The 19833-nt window shown below is 39.1% G+C and overlaps 1 long non-coding RNA gene across 1 annotated transcript; it reads right to left on the bottom strand.

Annotated features, from left to right (window-relative positions):
* Positions 1 to 15060: 15060 nt before the first annotated feature.
* LOC128560112 (uncharacterized) lies at positions 15061 to 17474 on the bottom strand. The gene is made up of 3 exons (XR_008372890.1): positions 17153 to 17474; positions 16657 to 16697; positions 15061 to 15288 (listed from the first exon to the last, which is right to left on the bottom strand). It is a non-coding gene; the product is annotated as an uncharacterized LOC128560112 (long non-coding RNA).
* Between the last annotated feature and the right edge of the window lie 2359 nt (positions 17475 to 19833).

Here is a 19833-nt window from a genome sequence, read left to right as displayed (position 1 = left end):
GGTTCAAGACCGGCTCCCACCAAAAACTACAAAAAAAAAAAAAAAAATGACATCCAAATTGGGAAAGAGGAAATCAGACTATCCATTTGCTGATGATGCCTAGAAAACCCTAAAGACTCCACCAAAATACTCCTAGACTTGATAAATTCAGCGAAGTCTCAGGTTGTAAAATCAGTGTACACAAATAATAACATTTCCACATACTAATAATAGCCAAGATGAGAGTCAAATCAAGTACTCAATAGAGAAAATACCTAGGAACATACTTAACAAAGCATGTGAAAGACCTCTACAAGTAGAACTCAAAAAAAACACTAATGAAAGAAATTGCAGGGCCTGGCACGATGACTCACACCTGTAACCCTAGCACTTGGAAAGCCTAGACGGGTGGATGGCCTGAGCTCACAGGTTCGAGACCAGCCTAAGCCAGAGCAAGACCTCATCTCTAAAAAATAGCCAGGTGTTGTGGCGGACATCTGTAGTCCCAGCTACTTGGGAGGCTGAAGCAAGTGAATTGCTTGAGCCCAGGAGTTTGAGGTTGCTGTGAGCTATAATAACACGGCACTCTACTGAGGGCATCAGGCCCATCCCGAAATGTGCCCCCTTAGTCAGCAGTGCAGTGTAGCAAGGAGTAAAGGGGACAGCACAGGGTTCTGCTGGCCTCTGTTGGGTCAGGCCTTTAACCCTTCAGATGGTAGATATGAGGGAGATGGGGAAGGGAATTCATGTGGTCTGGTTCAAAAATCTCCCATCTCCCACAAAAGCAGCCCTTTTGGTGTCTTAAGAAAATCAATTATTACATACTGGTCTTACGATTCAGCTACAGAAAAGAGATTCCATTAATCTGCTGTGTTCATTTTTTACTTTAGCTTAATAGGTGTTTGTTCAGTATCTAGGTTTTATCTATGTTTGCAAATTCACATTATTTTTAAGGAACATTTTAGAAGATGAAATTAATCTTATGAGGTTAAGTAGCGTTTAGGGCAATTTTTCTTCCCGTTAAAATACAAAGAGCATATTTCAGTGTTCAGTTTATGGAGCCAAAAGCATACAAAAGTGTCTATGACTCAAGCTCTGCCTAGTTATTGAGATCTCGGGAAATCACAAGAATGTCCTTTAGATAGCAGGTGAGACAGGCATTATGTGATTAGAGGAAGGCACTCTTCCTGGCACTCTACAGTGCCTCGATGTTCGTGTTAGGTAAAGTAATCCTGCCTTCCTTCATCAAGCCTCCCTCTCCAGCCCATGGAAATTGAAATTTCCCATTAGGCCACAAGGTGGCAGATTAATTGCAGAAGAAAAAACTGGAACAAAAGCAATAGAGAAATGTCTTCAGCTAACATAAAATAAAGAAATATTCTTTTGCCAGCTATCATTCCCTGTGTGGTACATCGCTCAACCAAAAGTTATACTTGCTAAAAGATAAAAATGGTCCAAAACTTTTTTTTTTTTTGGAAACAGTCTCACTCTGTCACCGGGCTGGAGTGCAGTGGTGTCATAGCTCACTGTAACCTCAAACTCCTGGTCTCAAGGAATCCTTACACTTTAGCCTCTTAAGTAGCTGAGACTGCAGGCACCCACCACACCTGGCTAACTTTTCTATTTTTAGTAGAGACAGAGTCTTGCTCTTGCTCAGGCTGGTCTCCAACTCCTTGCCTCAAGCCATCTTTCCTGCCTCTGCCTCAGCTTCTTAGAGTGCTATCACTACAGGTGTGAGCACCACACCCAGCCAAAAGCATTTAAGTGTCTTACTGCTGCTTTGAAAGGAAAAACAATCTCTCTGATCACTTCCTAATGACACAGAGCCTGCGTGAGCTCTGCTGCAAAGGCCGCTGGGAAAGTCCCAAATATGACTCCCAGTACTCAGGAATTTTCATGCTTCTGTGCTTGTCAATGGACTGAATTACTTTCCAGGGGTGTCTTCCTTTCTAGAGCCCATAAGCACTGTCGCTGTGGAGCCACACCCACCTTGGCTGAGACTGACGTCCTTTATAGTTTCCAGGACTACTGCAATGGCCTCCCTGCCTCCAGTCGCTGCCCTTCCAACCTATAGCCACTAGAGTTGCCTTCCTAGGTGTCAGAACTGACCATGACACTCTCCTACTTAGAAGCCACCTTACTGGCTATGGGATTAAATGTAAATTCCAAGGCATGGCACACAGGCCCTTTGCAAACTGGCCAAAATCACACATACAAAAGACACATGCTTATTAGTTCAACAAAACAGACATTTCTATGTTTTCAAACACACCTTTTCTCATGTCTCTAAGTTTGCGTATGCTATTATTCCCTCTGTCTATAGCGTGTTTTTCCTTGTCTGTGTCTGGCAAACACCAAATCCTATGTGATGCCTTCTTTCTAGATGTTCTCAGGTGAACCCATGGTGTTGCGGCCTGTCTGATCTTCCAACTCTATTCTCAGCCTCCTTGCACTGAATTCATCCCATTGATATAAAAATAATAGATCTTCTCTTATGTCTTTCCTGTTAAATATAATTTTTTTGAGTGCTTAGGGAATGGAATGATTGATAGGAGGTTATTTTCCAAATAAATGTTCAGAAAACATCAAAGAAGAAATTACAGTGTCTAGTTGGGTGAATAGTCCAGTCCCCTATAAGGATATCAGGGAATGGATGGGAAACAGTGGCTTTGGGTACAGAAAGTCTGGTTGGACAAATATCACTGAACTCTTTCTCATGGGGGAGCTGATACTAAGAAGGGTGAGCAGGTGGCTTTTGGACAGCAATAGAGAACACCAGCCTCCAAAAGAGGAGAGAGCTATGCAGAGAAGCCAGTTCCTTGTGTGTTCAGCAAAAAAATATGGAGACCAAATGTGTTCCAGAACAATGATGCTCTCCCTGCGTCTTCTGCTTTCTGTCCTTGTTCCTTACCGAGGTCTCTCCAAGGTACAGTGGATATACATGCTTGCATCTTTCATTTCAATTAAATAGGAACTTATTTTCTGGAGGGTTTTCAGCACCTTAATGGCTATCATTCGTTGCCACTTGAGATCACTGCAGGAATATTTTACAATGTCTCAGGGCAAAACTTGGACAAATATGCTGTGTTAAGCTGATATGTCATTAAAAAAAATCCTACTCTTGACCCCTTTTACACTACCACTGATCTTTAAAGTTTTTCAGAAGTTTCCATAATAAGAGCTGTTTGTTTGGGTACTAAAGAATCCTACTCTGTGTGTGAGATCATCAGTGGGGAATATGGTTAGTTCCATGCTCACCATCACAATTTTAATAGAAGGAAATATCAAAAACTAAAAATTTAGCTATTAGCCTATCTGGTAGTTATCCAAGTCCTTAGATTTTTTCTCTTTTTCCTGCTCATTTTAACAACAACAAAAAAAAATCTTGAGCATGGAGTAAAAATATTTGAGACCTAGCTTGGCCATTTTCAACATGTGTAACTTTGGCTACGTGAACGCAATACCACTAAGCCTCAGTGTCCTAGCCAACAAATGAAGATTATACTTGCCTTCCTTACCACAGGGAGGATGCTAAAGGCCCATGGTGAGAAACATTGTTATTTATTTACTTTTTTGTTTTGTTTTGTTTTGTTTTGTTTTGTTTTTTCTGAGACACAGTCTTACTCTGTTGCCCAGGCTGAAGTGAGTGGCTCAATCATAGCCCACTGCAGCCTTGAACTCCTGGGCTCAGGGGATCCTCCTACCTCAGCTTCCCAAGTAGCTGGGACTACAGGCTCATACCACCACACCCAGCTAATTTTTTAATATTTTTTACGGTTGAGGTCTTGCTATGTTTCCCAAGCTAGTCCTGAACTCTTGGGCTCCAAAGATCCTCCCACCTCTGCCTCCAAAAGTACTGGGATCAGACCTAGTCAGACATATGTTTTCAAAAGTGCTTTATAAAGTATTCAATGTCAAACCTACAAAAGATGGTTTTATTTTTTGAAAGTATAATTCCCTGACTTGTTAGTACCACCACCAGCAGGGAATGGAAAAAATAAAAGGAGACAGGATCAAAATATCTACTTGGTAGTTTATCTTGATGACAGGAGATTGAAATTACGGTCTCCAGTGAGTTGCTGGAATTGTGGATGGCTTGCCTGTGCCCTTTCAAATGTTTTATGTTTAAAGCCAAACATAATGTAAGTTAGTAAAACCGCAGGAAGCACAAAGACTTTGTGATAAGTTATACAAAATCAGCCACAGAGGAAAAAGTGATTTGTAAAATTATGTCCTCAGTCTACCATACTCTGCCCTCATGCCAGCTCTGTCATCCTCAACCACTTTAAGCAGGTCTCACCTCTAAAACTTCATATTCTGTAGAAAATGTAAATTAGGCATTTGTTTTTTAATTGGATGTTGGGTAGTCAGGTGCTTCCAGGTCCATCCATGATTTTAGGAGGAGGTTTGCCGGTATCATATTGGTGAAATAGGACTCACTTCCTGGAGGTAAAATGCCTGCCCCACCCTTTCTTCTGAGGCGCCTGCAGTTGGGACAGAGGTGAGACATGACTTGGCTCAAGTCACTGTGGGACTGAGACGTCCTGCCCCGCCCCTCTAGAGGGTAAGGAGTGGGCCAAGAGCACAGGGACCTGGAGAGTCTGCCAAGTGCAGCGATGAGACATCAGCTTCCCAGCCATGACACAGAGGTGACAGTCCCTCCCACCTCAACCCTTGGCAAATCTGCTGATTCATCCTCACACAGGAGTTCTTGCCAGATTCAGCAGGACTGCATGAGGGACAGGGAGCTCAGTGGGAGGCTGAGCAGAGTTCCTGCTTCTGGTTGGTCAGGGTTGGAGCTGGTTGGCTGAGTGCAGGCCTTGTTCACGCTTCTTCCCCTCACCTTATGGCATTGACCAGGGCCTGGAGCCATTTAGCTCCTAACAAAGGCAAGGAATTGAGGCCTGAATCCACTGGTCTTGGAACATTTTGCTATTTTCATTCCCACTGAGAAAACTGTTTTGTCCAATAGGCTATTATTCAGGGAGAAAGGAGTTCTCCTCCTTTAATATAAATGTAGTTTGGGGCTTCTTAGAAGTTTCCACCATCAAAAAATTATGAAAAAATAGCATCAAACTGTTTAAGCAAAAACGTTGACCTTGCCCCTCACCAAGTAGTTAATTCTCTGGGGATTTCTGCCAACAGAAACTACTTCCTGGGAGGACTCCGGCCTGGAGAGGGAGGTGCTGCCCCATGGATGCAACACCACTCGTGCTAAGGCTGTGGGCTGTGAGGCTTGTCCCCTGGATTCATTTCCCTCCTCTAAGAGAACCTGGGTTAGAGATATGTGGAGGGAAGGGGAGCTGAAGGTTCCCAGCAGCCGTGAGCTTTGCTCAGCATCAGCTGATTGTGAAACCAACTTGATCCATAACCTCTCCTACTCTTTCCAGGCTTTTCCCCCACATCACTGTTGCTCCGCCTTTAGCTCCCCTGCCACGTGCTTCTCCTTTCCCAGACTATGACCAGTGAGGCAGGGTCCATCTGGAGCAGTTGTACCTCTCCATGGCCAACACAGTACAAACTCTACACGAATGTGTGGGAGCTAATACATGAAGGGATGAATTCTTGCCACTTACTGGTCTACTGTAATAGATGATTTTCTTGTCGAATTCTCTCACCTAAACTGGGCTTTCTGTTGGGCAGGAACCAGGTCTGCCTTCCTCACCAGTGCTCTGTGTCCCAAGGCAAAGGGTGTGCCAAACCAGGAAGTACTGAAAATACAGAAGGAAAGGAGGTGATCCCTATCCCCTAATCATCTAGTCGAGAAGGTCTGTTTAACAGGTATAAAATAATCTGAGACTCTGAAGCAGCTGAAGTAGTCGCTGTAACATTCAAAATCTCAAGATGCCCAGGGAAAGTGTGATGAGTGAGTTGGGAATGGACTGAGTGCCTGGAGGCTGAGAGGCCACAAACCTCTGCCAGGAAAGACTGGCCAAGGGGAACAGCCAGACAGTCAGGGTTTGGCAGGGACAGCCCTGGAAGATCGGAGGTTTCTGATCTAAGGTGCTTGTGCTTAGATTAGAGACATTGACTGACGAGAGTGACGGGGAGCTCTAGGCCCCTTCTCCCCCAGCCTCACTGCTGGGCTGTCGTGAAAGCAGGGGGAATCCGTCCTCACACACAGTCTGTCTTAGCAGGCAGGACAACCATAGCCACATCTTTTCTGGTAAACTTGCTTCTCGCTCTCTAATCTATGGGCACCTGACAAGTTCATGAAAGGTTTACTCAAAACAGATGTAATGGCATTTCAGTAGCAAGAGAATATTCTAGACTTCTGGTTGAACCAGGAGACAGAACTCTTTTTTTAAGTGACAGAATACAAACACCAGGGGAATCCTAGCCCAGAAATGTTCCTTGTAAAGAGAGTTAAGCTACTATGTTCATTGACTTGGCAGGATTTCTAGCCAATGTATATGCACTAAAGTCCCACCAACGAAACAGTATTTGTAATTCCCTTTATGTGAGCCTCTCTCTCCCCAGTGTAGATTTGCACAGGGAGTGTTAAGGTAGCCACCTCCTTTGGAGAGTTGACTCTTGATGAAGATTTCTCAAATGCTAACTAACCCTAGTGTTTATTTCTGATTAGGTTTTTTCTAGGGATAACTAACCATCCCTAGGATTTAAGTTAAAACCAGTGTACCCAGCTATATGTTGCATGAAGCCAATGCTGAAATACTTAAAAACAAATTACAGACAGCATAACACAGAGATCTAAGAGACACCAAACCAGATGATTCGACCTCAAATGTGTCAGGAATCTACTCCCAATTTCCCATCTCTCATGCTCCTCAATTTTTGCTTTATCATCTTTTGTCCCAAATTATTGGGACAATTTCCTAACCAATCTCCCTGACTCAAATATTTTGTCATCTTCCTCCCTTACCCCAGAAAATCCATTTCTCTTCATAACCATCAATGGATTCTTTTTTTTTTTAGAATAGCTTTATTAGCTGTAATTTTAAAACAGTTCACTCATTTGAAGGGTACAATTTAGTGGTTTTACTGTATTCACAGAATTATGCAAATCTCACCACAATTTTAGAACATTTTCAACACCTCAGAAAGGAGCCCCACACCCATTAGCAGTCACCCCTCGTTTTGCTCCAAGCCCCAGCCTTAGGCAACTATTAATTTGCTTTCAGTCTCAATAGATTTTACATTTCTGGATATTTCATGAAATTAGGATCATACACTGTGTGCTCTTATGTGACTGGCTTCCTTCACTTAGCATGTTGTCAGTTTCATCCATTGTCTTAGAGATGCTACAACAGATTACCAAACACTTAGTAGTTTAAGACAACAGGAGTTCTTCTCACAGTTCTGGAAACCAGTTTTGTTAAATCTTGGTGTCAGGAGGGTGTGGCTTTGTCCAAAGGCTCAGGGAGTGAATTCTTCCTCCTTCCAGCTTCTGTTGCTCTGGGTATTCCTTGGCTGGTGATTGTACCATTCTGATATCCATCTCTGTCTTCACATGGCTCCCTGTCCTTGTCCTCACTCCTGAAACCTGCGAATGTGACTTTATTTGGAAGAAAAGTTCATTATAAGATGTAATTGAGGATCTCAAGATGAGACCACTCAGGATTATCAGTGAATTCTTTATAATACAATTTCATTTGGAAGTTGATGGTTTGAAACCATCCAATATCTTGCTCACTTCTTATAGGATACAGTCCAAATTTCTTAACTCCTTAGCATGCCTTAAATGCCCCCCGTAATTTATCCCCAGCGTTTTAGGCAGCCTTGAGCCCTGCTTCTTCTGATCACATCCTGCCTTGCTGTTGACACTTGGATCCTGGAGGAACGTTTGGGGGTGCAGTCATGCCTACCGCATTTGGTCATGCCTCCCTATCTTTGTGTCAGATGTTCCCTCTTTTTCAGACACACTCATCCCATCCTATGTGACCAATCCCTACTTACCTTGTAAGACTTAGCCCTGACAATCTGCTCTTCAGGAAGCCCCTCTCTCTGCCCCATGAGGTTGAATGTCCTTTTCTGCTGATTTTTTTCATAACACTGATCATGCAATAATGACATGATCTTTTTAGCTATGTCCCTCTACTTCTTGAGAATATAAAGATAAAGGCAGAGACATTTCTTTTTATCTTGAGAACCAACTTCAAGTCCTGGGCAAATAGTAAATGCTCATTTAATGTTTATTTTACTGAAGCCAACAGATGGTCTTTATAGTCTGGATTAAAAAAGTGATGTATCACTATTTGTCAGTTGCAGGCTGCTGAATTTTCTGCACTTTGTGGACCTATCTTGGACAGTCAATAAAACCAAGGCAAGATGGTGGAGTGAGACAGAAAAGGAGTGTGCATTCTCTTGAATGAAAATCAGGGTAGAAAATAGCTTATTGCAATCTAGGTGAGGCTGCAGAACTTACTCAACACAGACTAGGCACCAACGTGTTGTATAAAAAGTCATGAAAAAGGCATTCTCAATAAAATGTTGTGTGGTGTTAAGATTTTTTTGTATTTGGATTTTTTTCCCTTTGAATAGCTATATTGACATATCATTAAAATATAATGAATACATTTATGTAAATATCTAATACATATCTGTGAAACCATCACCACAATCAAGATGATGAATATATTCAATTACTCTTAAAAGTTTCGTCATGCCCCTTTGTAATCCTTTCTCTCACCTCTCCCCACATGCACCACCTCATCTCCAGCAATCATTGATCTCCTTTCTATCACTATAGATTAGTTTGCATTTTCTAGAATTTTATTTAATGAAATCATTAAGTATTTTTTTCTCTTTTGTCTGTCTTATTTTTCTCAGCTTAATTATTTTGAGATTCATCCACATTGGAGCATATATCACTAGTTCATTCTCTTTTATTACTTAATAGTATTTCATTATATGGATAAACCACAATTTATGCATTCACCTGGTGATAGACATTTGGGTTGTCTCAATTTATGGCTATTACCAATAAAGTTGCTATGAATATTCATGTACAGTTTCTATGTGGATACATACTTTCACTTTCCTTGAGTAAATATGTATGAGTGGAGTGGTTGGATCATGTAGTGTATATATGTGTGGGTGTATTTAACTTTTTAAGAAATTGCCACTCTGTTTTACAACATGTTAGTATCATTTTGTAATATATGATACTACAAAATGTATAGTAGTAGTATATTTTTATAGTACTACTACAAAATAGTAGTAGGAAATAACTACAGCAGTGTATGAGAATTCTACCACTCCACATCCCCATCACTTTCTATGGTCAGCATTTTTAGTGGTGACCATTCTAATAGGTTTGTAAATATTATTTCATGACCCACCTTGATAAGATATTAGTTTATGACTAGCCTTATTTCAGCAATAACTTCACGAGCCCTATTCTTTTAGTTATTTTGAAGCAAATTCTGGACACTATACCATTTATTCTGTAAATATTTAAGTATCTCAAAAATATAAAGATTCTACCTTTAGCATAACTATAATTTGATATCTAAAAATGTAATAGTAAATTTCTGGATATCATTAAATATTAGTATACAACTTTCCAGGTGCATCATAAATGTAATAAGTAGTTTTATTTTATTATATTGTATTTTCAAAAGTGTGTTTTAAGATATTTAGCTTGAATCAAAATCCAAATAATTTTCACACATTCCAATATTGTTGCTGTCTCTTATGTCTCTTTTAATCTATAGGTTTCCCCTCCATTTCTTTTTCTTTTTTTAATGAATTTTATTTTTTAGAATAGTCTTAGGTTTACAGAAAACTTAGAATAGAATATAGAGATTTTTCATGTTTCCCATACCTAGTCTCTCTATTATTAGCATCTACATTTGTGTTATACATTTATTACGATGCATGAACCAATACTAATAACACTGTTATTAACTAACTTGGACTAGTCAGGCATCATAACTCACAACTATAATCTGAGCATTTAAGGAGCCCAGCACAGGAGGATTGCTTGAAGCCAGGAGTTTGAGACCATCCTGAGCAAGAGCCAGAACTCGTTTCTACGAAAATAGTATAATTAGCTGGGTGAGTAGCACATGCCTATAGTCCCAGCTACTCAGCTACCCCAGGAGTTTGAGGTTGCAGTGGCCTACAATGACATCACTGCACGCTAGCCCAGGCAACAGAGCAAGACCCTATCTCAAATAATAATAATAATAATAACAATAATAATAATAATAAAGAAAAGAAAGAAAGAAAAAGAATAAAGTTCGTATTTAATCCAGATTTCATTAGTTTTTCTGCTTCAGGGCCTCCTGTAGAATACCACAGTATGTTTAGTCATCATGGCTCCTCTTGGCTATGACAATTTTTCAGGCTTTGATTTTGCTGATCTTGACAGTTTTGAGAAGTACTAATCAGGTATTTTGTAGAATGTCTACATTTGTCTGCTACTTCTCTCATGATTACACTAGAGATGTAGGTTTGGGGGCACAGAGGCAAAGTGCCATTCCCATCACATTACAGCAAGAGTATACACATACCATCGACATGACTTGTCATGGTTGACATTAGCCTTGATCATCTGACCAAGATATACTTTGTCAGTGTTCTCTACTGTAAACGCGCTACTTTTACATCTTTCACATACTTCACTTTTAGAAGAAAGTCACTATTACGAGCAGCTCACACCTAAGAGGTGGAGAGTTAATGAGTCACTTTCTTGAGAGTAGAATATTTACATTAAGTTATTTGTAATTCTTTTGTAGGAGGTTTCTCTCTGCTTTCCCATTTATTTGTTTATTCATTTGTATATTTATGTAAGTGTGGACTCATGGATATTTATTTTATTCTTTGGATTATAATCTAGTATTACTTAATTTATTTTGTTGATCAAATTATCCCTGGTTTGGCCATTGGGAGTTTTTCCAGTTGGCTCCTGTGTCTTTTTTATATACCCCCATCTTTCTGATGAGTTTTTCCTTTCCTTTCCTTTCCTTTTCCTGTCTTTTCTTTTCTTTCCTTTTTTTTAATGATTTCCTTACTTTTGGGGACTATAACATATTACAGGTTTATTTTTTATATTTCCTACTTAGTCCTAGAATCAGCCATTTCTTCAAGAAGCCCTGTTTTCTTTTAATAGAAAATGATATTAGAAACCAACATCTGGACTCTAGGAGTCTAGGCCCTCTCAGCTGAAATAGCAAGATAATATATGTTTCTATATGTAACATCTGTATCTACATTAAGATGAATATAAATTCATACCAATGTCTCTAACTCTAATCCATTGCCACAAGGATAATTCTAACCTCCCCGCTTGCTGGTCTATAAATTTCCACTGTCACATTCCTCAGTAGTGAAAAACTTGGCTTCTACTATCCACCATTTATTTATTAAATTATCCAATTTCAATGTATAGCTGTATCATAATTATGAGTCCAGAAAAATTACTTTATCAAGTAGAATACAGTGCTTATGTGCAGCTCCTTTTGATTTTAGTTCTACAAACTCCATTTATTTCCAAAGTTATTTAGGTAATTTGGCACTTAAGCTAATCATACACCTACCAAATGACCCAGCCATTCTACTCTTGGACAGTAACCCAAAGGAAATGAAATAATCCACAGAAAGACTTATATACAAGTGTTCATAGCACCATTAAGGTAATAGCTCAAACTAAAAAATCCCCAAATGTCTATCAAAATGTTATTATTCAAATGTGAGTTAATAAACAAATTTGATATTTCCAAACAATTAAATACCATTCAGCAATAGAAAGGAATGAACTACTAATATGTGTGAAAATATGAATGAATCTCAAAATTATTATGCTGGATAAAAGAAGCTAGACCAAAAAAGTACATACTGAAAAAAAAAAGAGTACAGGTTGTACCATCTACATAAAATTCTAGAAAATACTAACTAATCTATAATCACACAAAGCTGATCAGTGGTTGCCTGATCTAGAGGTTTAGGGGAGGACTACGAGGAAGGGGTTATAACAATATAAACTTTGTGGGATGATGGGTACGTTCATTCTCTTAACATGATAATGTTTTCATAGATAAAGTCACATATGTCAAAAGTTATTTATTCAGTTGCACAGTTCAAATATGTGCAGTTTATTTCATGTCTGTTTTACCCTCCCGTAAAAAACCCTATGCTTCATATCCTTTATCAATTCTTTCTAGAGCAGTGCTTCTCAAACTTCTATGTGCACGTAAATCCCCTAAGAGGGGTGTCCAACCCTTATTCTGTTCTGCAACATATTGGAAAAATAAGAGTTGTCTTGAGTCATACATTAAATACACAAACACTAACAAAAGCTGATGAGCAAAAGAAAAGATGCATGCATATTTTTCACAATATCCAACATCATAAATGAGTTAAACAATCCTCAAATAATTAATCCACATATTTTTCATAATATCCAACATCATAAATGAGTTAAACAATCCTCAAATAATTAATCCACAACACATGTCCAATCCATAGGTTGCAGGTTGGACATCCCTGCCAGCGTCATGTTAAACACCTCCACCAGAACCATGTTAAAATGCAGATTCTGGTCACTATGTCTAGAAGGTGACTTGAGATTCTGCAGTTCTAGAGAGCACCCAGTTGGTGCCATTCTGCTAATCTGTGGATTATACCTTAACATATACACAGAAAATGACTGGGGAGTTTTTGGATACTGCAGATACTTTGTGCTCAGAAATGCCAATTTCATAGGCATAAGGTTGATCCTGGAAATGCACTGTTCACAAGACCCTCAAAGACCCTATTTTGGAGCTATTTGCTGACCACCTCTTGGAAAACATAAATCAAATGCTTGAAAACAAACTTGGCCAGGCTCTCTCACATTTTCAACAATTTGTGCCAGATTTCCAGGCACCACTTGAAAACTTTTAAGTCTTCCTTCTAAATCTATGTGCCTCACCTTTTGTTTATATAAAGTAAATAGAGTTGGAGGCCCAAACATAAAACTGATAACACTTTAACAGGAAAATGCAAATAGTGAAGCTAAAATCAGTTAGCAGGTGAAAGTCCAGAGATCATTCTATCAGGAAGAAGGGAGGTAATCTAATACATGCTTTGAAACAAGGTACACCAGTAACCGTAAAACACTTGCCCCTCTCTAGGTAACACTAGAGAGAAAGGGCTCCTTCTGCCTTTCTTTAATTTGGGCCATAATGCTATAGAAAGAGCTCTAGTTGAAGTTAGGTACACTGAAATTCTCAGCTCCTCTGCAAATAACATTCTAACTTAGGGAAATTTCCGAATCTCATGAACCTCTATGTCTCTATCTGCTAAATGGGAATAATAATTCTTATTCTGCAAGGTTGTTTTAATTTGGAAATAATGCAATGGAAGAGCAATGAGCAACTCTTCTTCAATAGCTAAGTATAAGAAAACATCGTTCACAAAAAAGAAACAGAGTTTACACATATGAAATAAGCCTTAACTTGATTCATATTAAGAGAAATGCATACTAAAACTATAAGCTGTTTTTGACCCTTCATATTGGTAAAGATCATTTTATCGACTGTGTGATGACAGCATGAAAAATAGGCATTCTCTTACTCTGAGGGAGGAATATAAGTTAGCACATCACCAGTGGAGACCAGTTTGGCCATATCAATACAAATTAAAATCTGTATCTACTTCCCCCTGTTTATACTATAAGTACAAGTACTAGAATATGTAGGAAATGAAGCATTTATTACATTGGTGTTTGTAATACCAGAATATTAGAACCATCATAAGTGTCCATTACTAATTAAATTAATATTTATAAAACATATAATCTATATATTATGCAGACACTAAAAAATGAGATATACATTTATAGGAGGACCTTTAATATGAATCACACATGTATGCATAAATACATATGATTAATACATGTATTTATTTGTACAGAAAATCTCCAAAAGAATATATAAGAAACTGTTAAGAATAGCTGTCTGTCGGGAAGAAAACTGACTCCTGCAGATTTCTGGAGAACGTGTTGAAGGGAACATTGGAAGGAAGAATACTTTTCTTCCTTTTAAAACTAGATTTCTTTTTACTTTTCAATTTTTCATTTTGAAAAATTTTCAAACAGAAGTTCTAAAAATATTAAAGAATTCTTATATCTTCCTTTTCTAATGTTAACATCTTAAATAAGCACATCATGGAAAATCAACCTTAGTACAGTATTATTAACAATTTATAGACATTCAGATTTTCTCCAACTGTGCCACTAATGTCCTTTTTCTGTTCTAGGATCAAGTTTCTATATTACCTAGTATCCTCCAATCCAGGACAGTTCCTCAGATTTTCTTTGTCTTTCATGACTTTGATGAATATTGTTCAGATGTCGTGTAGAATGTATTCTATTTGGGTTAGTTTGATGTTTCCTCTTGATGAAATTCAGGTTATGTGATGTCAATATGTCCTGTTATTTGTGATCTTAACTTTGATCACGTGGTTAAGATGGGGTTTCTCCCCTGCAAGGTTGTTTTTTTGTTTGTTTGTTTGCAGTTTTTGGCTAGGACTGGGTTTGAATCCGCCACCTCCAGCATATGGGGCTGGTGCCCTACTCCTTTGAGCCACAGGCACCGCCCCAGGTTATTCTTTTTCTCTATTTCATAGGGACATACTTTGAGACCATGTAAATTTTTTTTCTCAGATTATTAGCTCCTTTAATTTTAGCATCTATCAATGATTCCTGCCCACAACAATTAATACCATGGTATTTGCCAACTAGTAATTTTTCTTGTCTTTTCTTTCTTCTTCTTTTCTCCTTTTTTTGGTGGGGGGAAGGGTCTTACTCAGGCTAAAGTAAAACCTGGCATCACCATAGCTCACTGTAACCCCAAACTCCTGGGTTCAAGTGATCCTCCTGCCTTGGCCTCCTAAAGTAATTTTTATTTTCATAATTCCTTCTACACTTATGAATTGCAATTTTACTGTGAGAAGGAGCTATTCTTCCCCCACTATAATAATTTATTCGTTAAAACATTTATATCAGTATGGACCCATTGATATTTATTTTATTTTATTTTATTTGTTTGTTATAGTCTATTACTATTCACATTTGTGTTGTACTCGAATTATCTCTTATTCAACTCGAATTATCTCTTATTCAAGGGCGTTCAACCATTGGAACGCCCTTGAATTTGGCCAGGGTGTCCAAAGGTCATATTTGGAGTGCTCCCTCAATTTCTGTCTCCACAAGATATTCCAGGCTCACTTTCCCAGCCCAGACCTGGAATCAGCCATTTCTCCAAGGATTCTTGGTTCTTTTTATAAAATAAATGTGTATGGACATCAGTATTTAGTCACTGAATGTGCTCATTGGTACCAGAGTGTCATTGGTCCTAGTCACTAGAAGAGAAAGAAACAGAGCTAAGAATACAGATGCACACATACATCCCAATACATATGTTTGAGTTCATATTGTTTACAGGTTCATATTAATATCTGTAATCTTAATCCCACACACAGTCTATTCTACTAGCCTCTCTGTTCCTATCTAGGATTCCTTTCTATTACAGTAAGAAAGTTGGCTTTCACTATTCATATTATTGTATTTATTTGTTCAACCTTAGAATCCTTGAAATAGCAATAGCTTCAGAATTGCTACTCCGTGTCTCCATGAACAGAAAAATTACAAACTAAAGAATATAGTGTTTGCATACAGTTCTTCCTTACTTTAGCCCTGTACAATACCACCCACATACTGGTTCCCAGAGGTAAGTGCTTTTCTTTTTTTTGCAGTTTTTTTTTTTTTTTATTGGCCGAGGCCAGGTTTGAACCCACCACTTCCGGTATGTGGGGCCGGCACCCTACTCCTTTGAGCCACAGGCGCTGCCCAGGTAAGTGCTTTTCTTCTTCAGCTCCTTCATTGTGGTTATGTTATTCATTCCTAATTCAGCTAAGTTCATTTGTTGCTTCTTTATGTTTCATTTTGGTTTCCTTCCACAATATTTTTGATTATTAATCAAAATATGGTACAACCTCCTCATCTGGTACTATATTCCCTCGCTTCCTTTTTATCTTCTTTGTTTCCATCTGCCCTCAGCAGGTAATCGATCTTCAATCTCATCTTACCTATATTTATTTTTGCACACCTGAGAAAATACTTAGGTGTATGTGTTCTTATTCCTCCTTCTTTCTTACATAAAAGGTAGCACAATAGTATAGACACCCTTTTATACTTTCCTTTTTCAACTTTATATATTCTGGAATTCTCTCCATATCAAATCATTGAGATCTCCTGCATTTATTTATACAGCTGGGTTTTTGAACTACTTATATCTTGCCCACTTTTTTTAAATCAAAGTTTTGTCCTTTATCTTTCAATGTTAAAAGGATTTTTAAATAGCATCCCTAATCCAAAAATCCATTCAAGCCCCCCCCCCAAATTTGAGCAGAAAAATCTCATGTTTGACTTTATATGACTGGTACACAAAGTTATTAAAAATATTATATAAAATTACCTTCAAGCTATGTGCATAAGATGTATATGAAACACAAATGAATTTTGTGTTTTGATGTGGGTCCCCTCCCCATGATATTTAATTGTGTATATGCAAATAGTTCCCCAAACACAAAATGCTTCTGGTCCCAGATATTTTGGAAAAGGGATATTCAACCTGCATTAGAGATATTAGCTGTGTTATAAACATTATATATTATATCTGTTACAAATTCTTCCCTTTGCATTTTATACTAGGTCCATATAATACTTACTTAAAACATTTTTAAGTGTACAGGAACGTGTTCTGTAGAAACTGAAAGTAAAAGAAGACAATCTAGGTTGTAGCATGGGAGTCATTTTTCTTCAGTTCTTAGCGAGCTTCTCTCTTGATCCTTGCAATTCCCTACTCATCCTTTCTCAGGAATCCTCCAAGTCAAGCAGCAGAAATATGCCAACTAGGAGGCCTTGCTTGACAGCCAGGTCTAAGTACCTGAAGGTCAGCCCTGACTGCCACTCTCCCTTGTGTCTTTTGGTACATGCTCCTGTGCAGCATCACCAGTTCCAGGAAATAAATAGGGAGTTACACACACGATTCACTTTCCCCTCGTGGTCTCCCCATGCTCCAACAAAAATTGTAGGAATGATGCTGCCAGAGACATGCCAGCTCTTCTCTTCTAAATATAAACACAGACACACTAAGAATAAACAGTGTTAAAGGTGAGTTTTGTTGGTTCCCAAAATGTCAGTACATCAAGTGCATAAACTTACCCGTCAGGGAGCCAGGAAGGAACAGGTGGCTGTGCACTTCTAACTGGGCTTTTGCAAACAAGAAGAGAAACCAAGGGTTGCTGAGTAGCTAGCATATCTGGGTTTTATAAGTTGTGCTAAAGGCAGGATAACACAGAAATTTTTTGCCCATGTCTGCAAACCAGGGCTGGGAGAATACAATGATGCATCTCTTGCTCATCAATGAACAAAGCATTTGAACAGTGCAAAATTTGTAGAATCACGGGTCATCCAGGGGAGTCGTATACCTGGAATGGTGCCTGGCTCGCAGTATTAACAATAATGCATGTTTGAACAAGCGAACCTAAAGTTATCCTATGCTGCCTTGTACTGTCTTGAAGGACCTGAAGGCTGATGCGAAGTGCTGCAAATGTTCAGGTGTGAACATTCGCTAATACCCAACTTTGCAAACTGTGACAAGTGCCAATAGAACACATAATCCAAGCTTAGATTATATCGAAGCAATCTGGAATGCAAAGGCCTGCACCTGTAAACAAGGTCAGGCCCTGCTGACACTCATCCCTGTACCTGGTGGAGAAGGAAGCAGACTTAATGTAGGCAAAAGCAGACACTTGGGAGCCCAAGTTACATAGCCACTTCTAGGGAAGCAGCAATGTTATCTTCCTATACTGTAAATAGAATGCTTATATGGCCTTGACATTATTGCTAGATGTATTTTGGCCACCCTTCCGAACCAATACATCCTGTGAGCCAACCACAGGCATTCCCTAAATAGGCTGCATTTCTTATTCTCCACATTTACACTGTTCACTTTGCTGATAATAGCATTTGTTCACTCATTTATCCTTTTTTTTATTTAGATACAAATTTTCTGATTTGTTTGCCAATTATGACTGATTTTTGTTTTGCCAACTTACTGATTGACAGTTACATCCTGGACACTGTGCTAGGTGCTATGGATATCATGTTGACGTATCTGTGTCCCAGACATATCCCTGCCCTCCTGAGAGAGAGAGAATTAAAAAAAAAAAAAACAGAAATAAATATTTACTTATACATTGTGATAAATGCAAAGGAGAAGATGAGAATGAAAGAAGACGACAGATGGGTGTGACAGCATAGAGGGTAGATAGGAGTGGCTGCTGGTCACCTACCCTCTGGAGCATTTCCTGACAACCCACACACCCTCACTCCCCTGCCAAATCAATCCCTTTTCCTCTGTGCTCCAAAGTTGTAGCTTCTATTTTTGACTTGACACTTCTCTTTTGTAGTTGTTTAAATATTTGAGCCTCTATGCGCACAGATTTAGTTCTCTCAATGCAAGGAGGGTGTAGAGAAAAGCATATGGAATTTGGAGTCAGAAATCCAGAATCTGAATCCAGAGTTCCATTTAAACTCTGGAGTATTTAGAGTTTCAAGTCATCTCACCTCATGATTTTACTGGGGAGTTCCCTGGAAGTACAGCCTGAGGTACGAAGGGTTGTGTGCAGCTAGCTTATTTGGTAAGAGAGGGCCCCCAGGGCTCTCAGGTGACTAAGAGAAGCATTCATGTGCTGGCCCATCCCCTGCTGATGAAGGGAGCCTGCATGAGTGTGACTCGTTTCCATTTCTAAGTTGGGTAATACGTGGCTTCCAGTGGGTGCAAGCGGGCCCCAGAGATGCCTCGTGGCAGGAGCAGGAGTGGCCCAAGGCCAGATTCTGCCCAGTTGGCCCTGAGCGAAGCTGGGTGATCCTGCAGGGAACAAGTGACTGGAGTGAGGAGGGATGAGAGGGTTCAAAGATGAGGCACCTGTACCTCCTCAACAAAATAGACATGCTAATAAGGATGTCTGGCCAGCCTTGTGAGAGTTAATATTATTGCCATTACAGTGATCTTTGGTTTATTCAAATAGCAAAGTGCCTGGCACATAATTAAACAAAAATTAAAAGTGAGTTTGGTGAGTAATTAACTAAGAAGAGTGTGGAAGCAAATGTGGAGGTATCCCAGGTTCTTTCCCCAAGGTTCCAAACAAATCCCCAAAGATTTAACAAATATATTTCACACTGTCCAAGTCCCCTCCACATTCAATTTTAGGTTTGATGAAGTAAATGTTGGCAGAAGAGATATTTTAAAAGTAGAGCTTACCTGAAGAATTCATTGAGGCCATACACTTGACAGAAGGAAGATAGGAGAAGGTTTATTTCCTGGCGAAATGTAATCTCATTAATTAACTTAATTTCCTTTGGCTTTTTCCAGGGTCTGATAAAATACTCAAACAGAAGTTTGGTGAGAAATCATTTGGAACTAGTAAATAGGGTTCTCTTGTTTTAAAAGTGTATAAACTGCTTTGGGAGGCCGAGGTGGGCCTATCACCTGAGCTCACGAGTTTGAGACTGGCCTGAGCTAGAGTGAGACACCATCTCTAAAAAAAAAAAAAAAAAAAAAGCCAGGTGTTGTGGTGGGTGCCTATAGCCCAAGCTACTCAAGAGGCTGAGGCAAGAGAATTGCTTGAGCCCAAGAGTTAGAGGTTGCTGTGAACTATGACACCAGGGCACACTACCAGGGGCGACAAAGTGAGACTCTGTCGCAAAAAAAAAAAAAAGAAGTATAAACTGTGGAGGAAACAGAGCAAGGCAAATTGCATTCTGTCATAAGTAATAAAGCAGGTGTACCATGCTGCCAGAGTCAATGGTCACCCATTATCATAGATTAAGTGGAATGA

The sequence above is a fragment of the Nycticebus coucang genome, chromosome 11 (assembly GCF_027406575.1).
Source record: "Nycticebus coucang isolate mNycCou1 chromosome 11, mNycCou1.pri, whole genome shotgun sequence".
Lineage (NCBI taxonomy): Eukaryota > Metazoa > Chordata > Mammalia > Primates > Lorisidae > Nycticebus > Nycticebus coucang.
The sequence above is the reverse complement of the archived record's forward strand: the minus strand, read 5'-3'. Positions and strand labels throughout refer to the sequence as shown.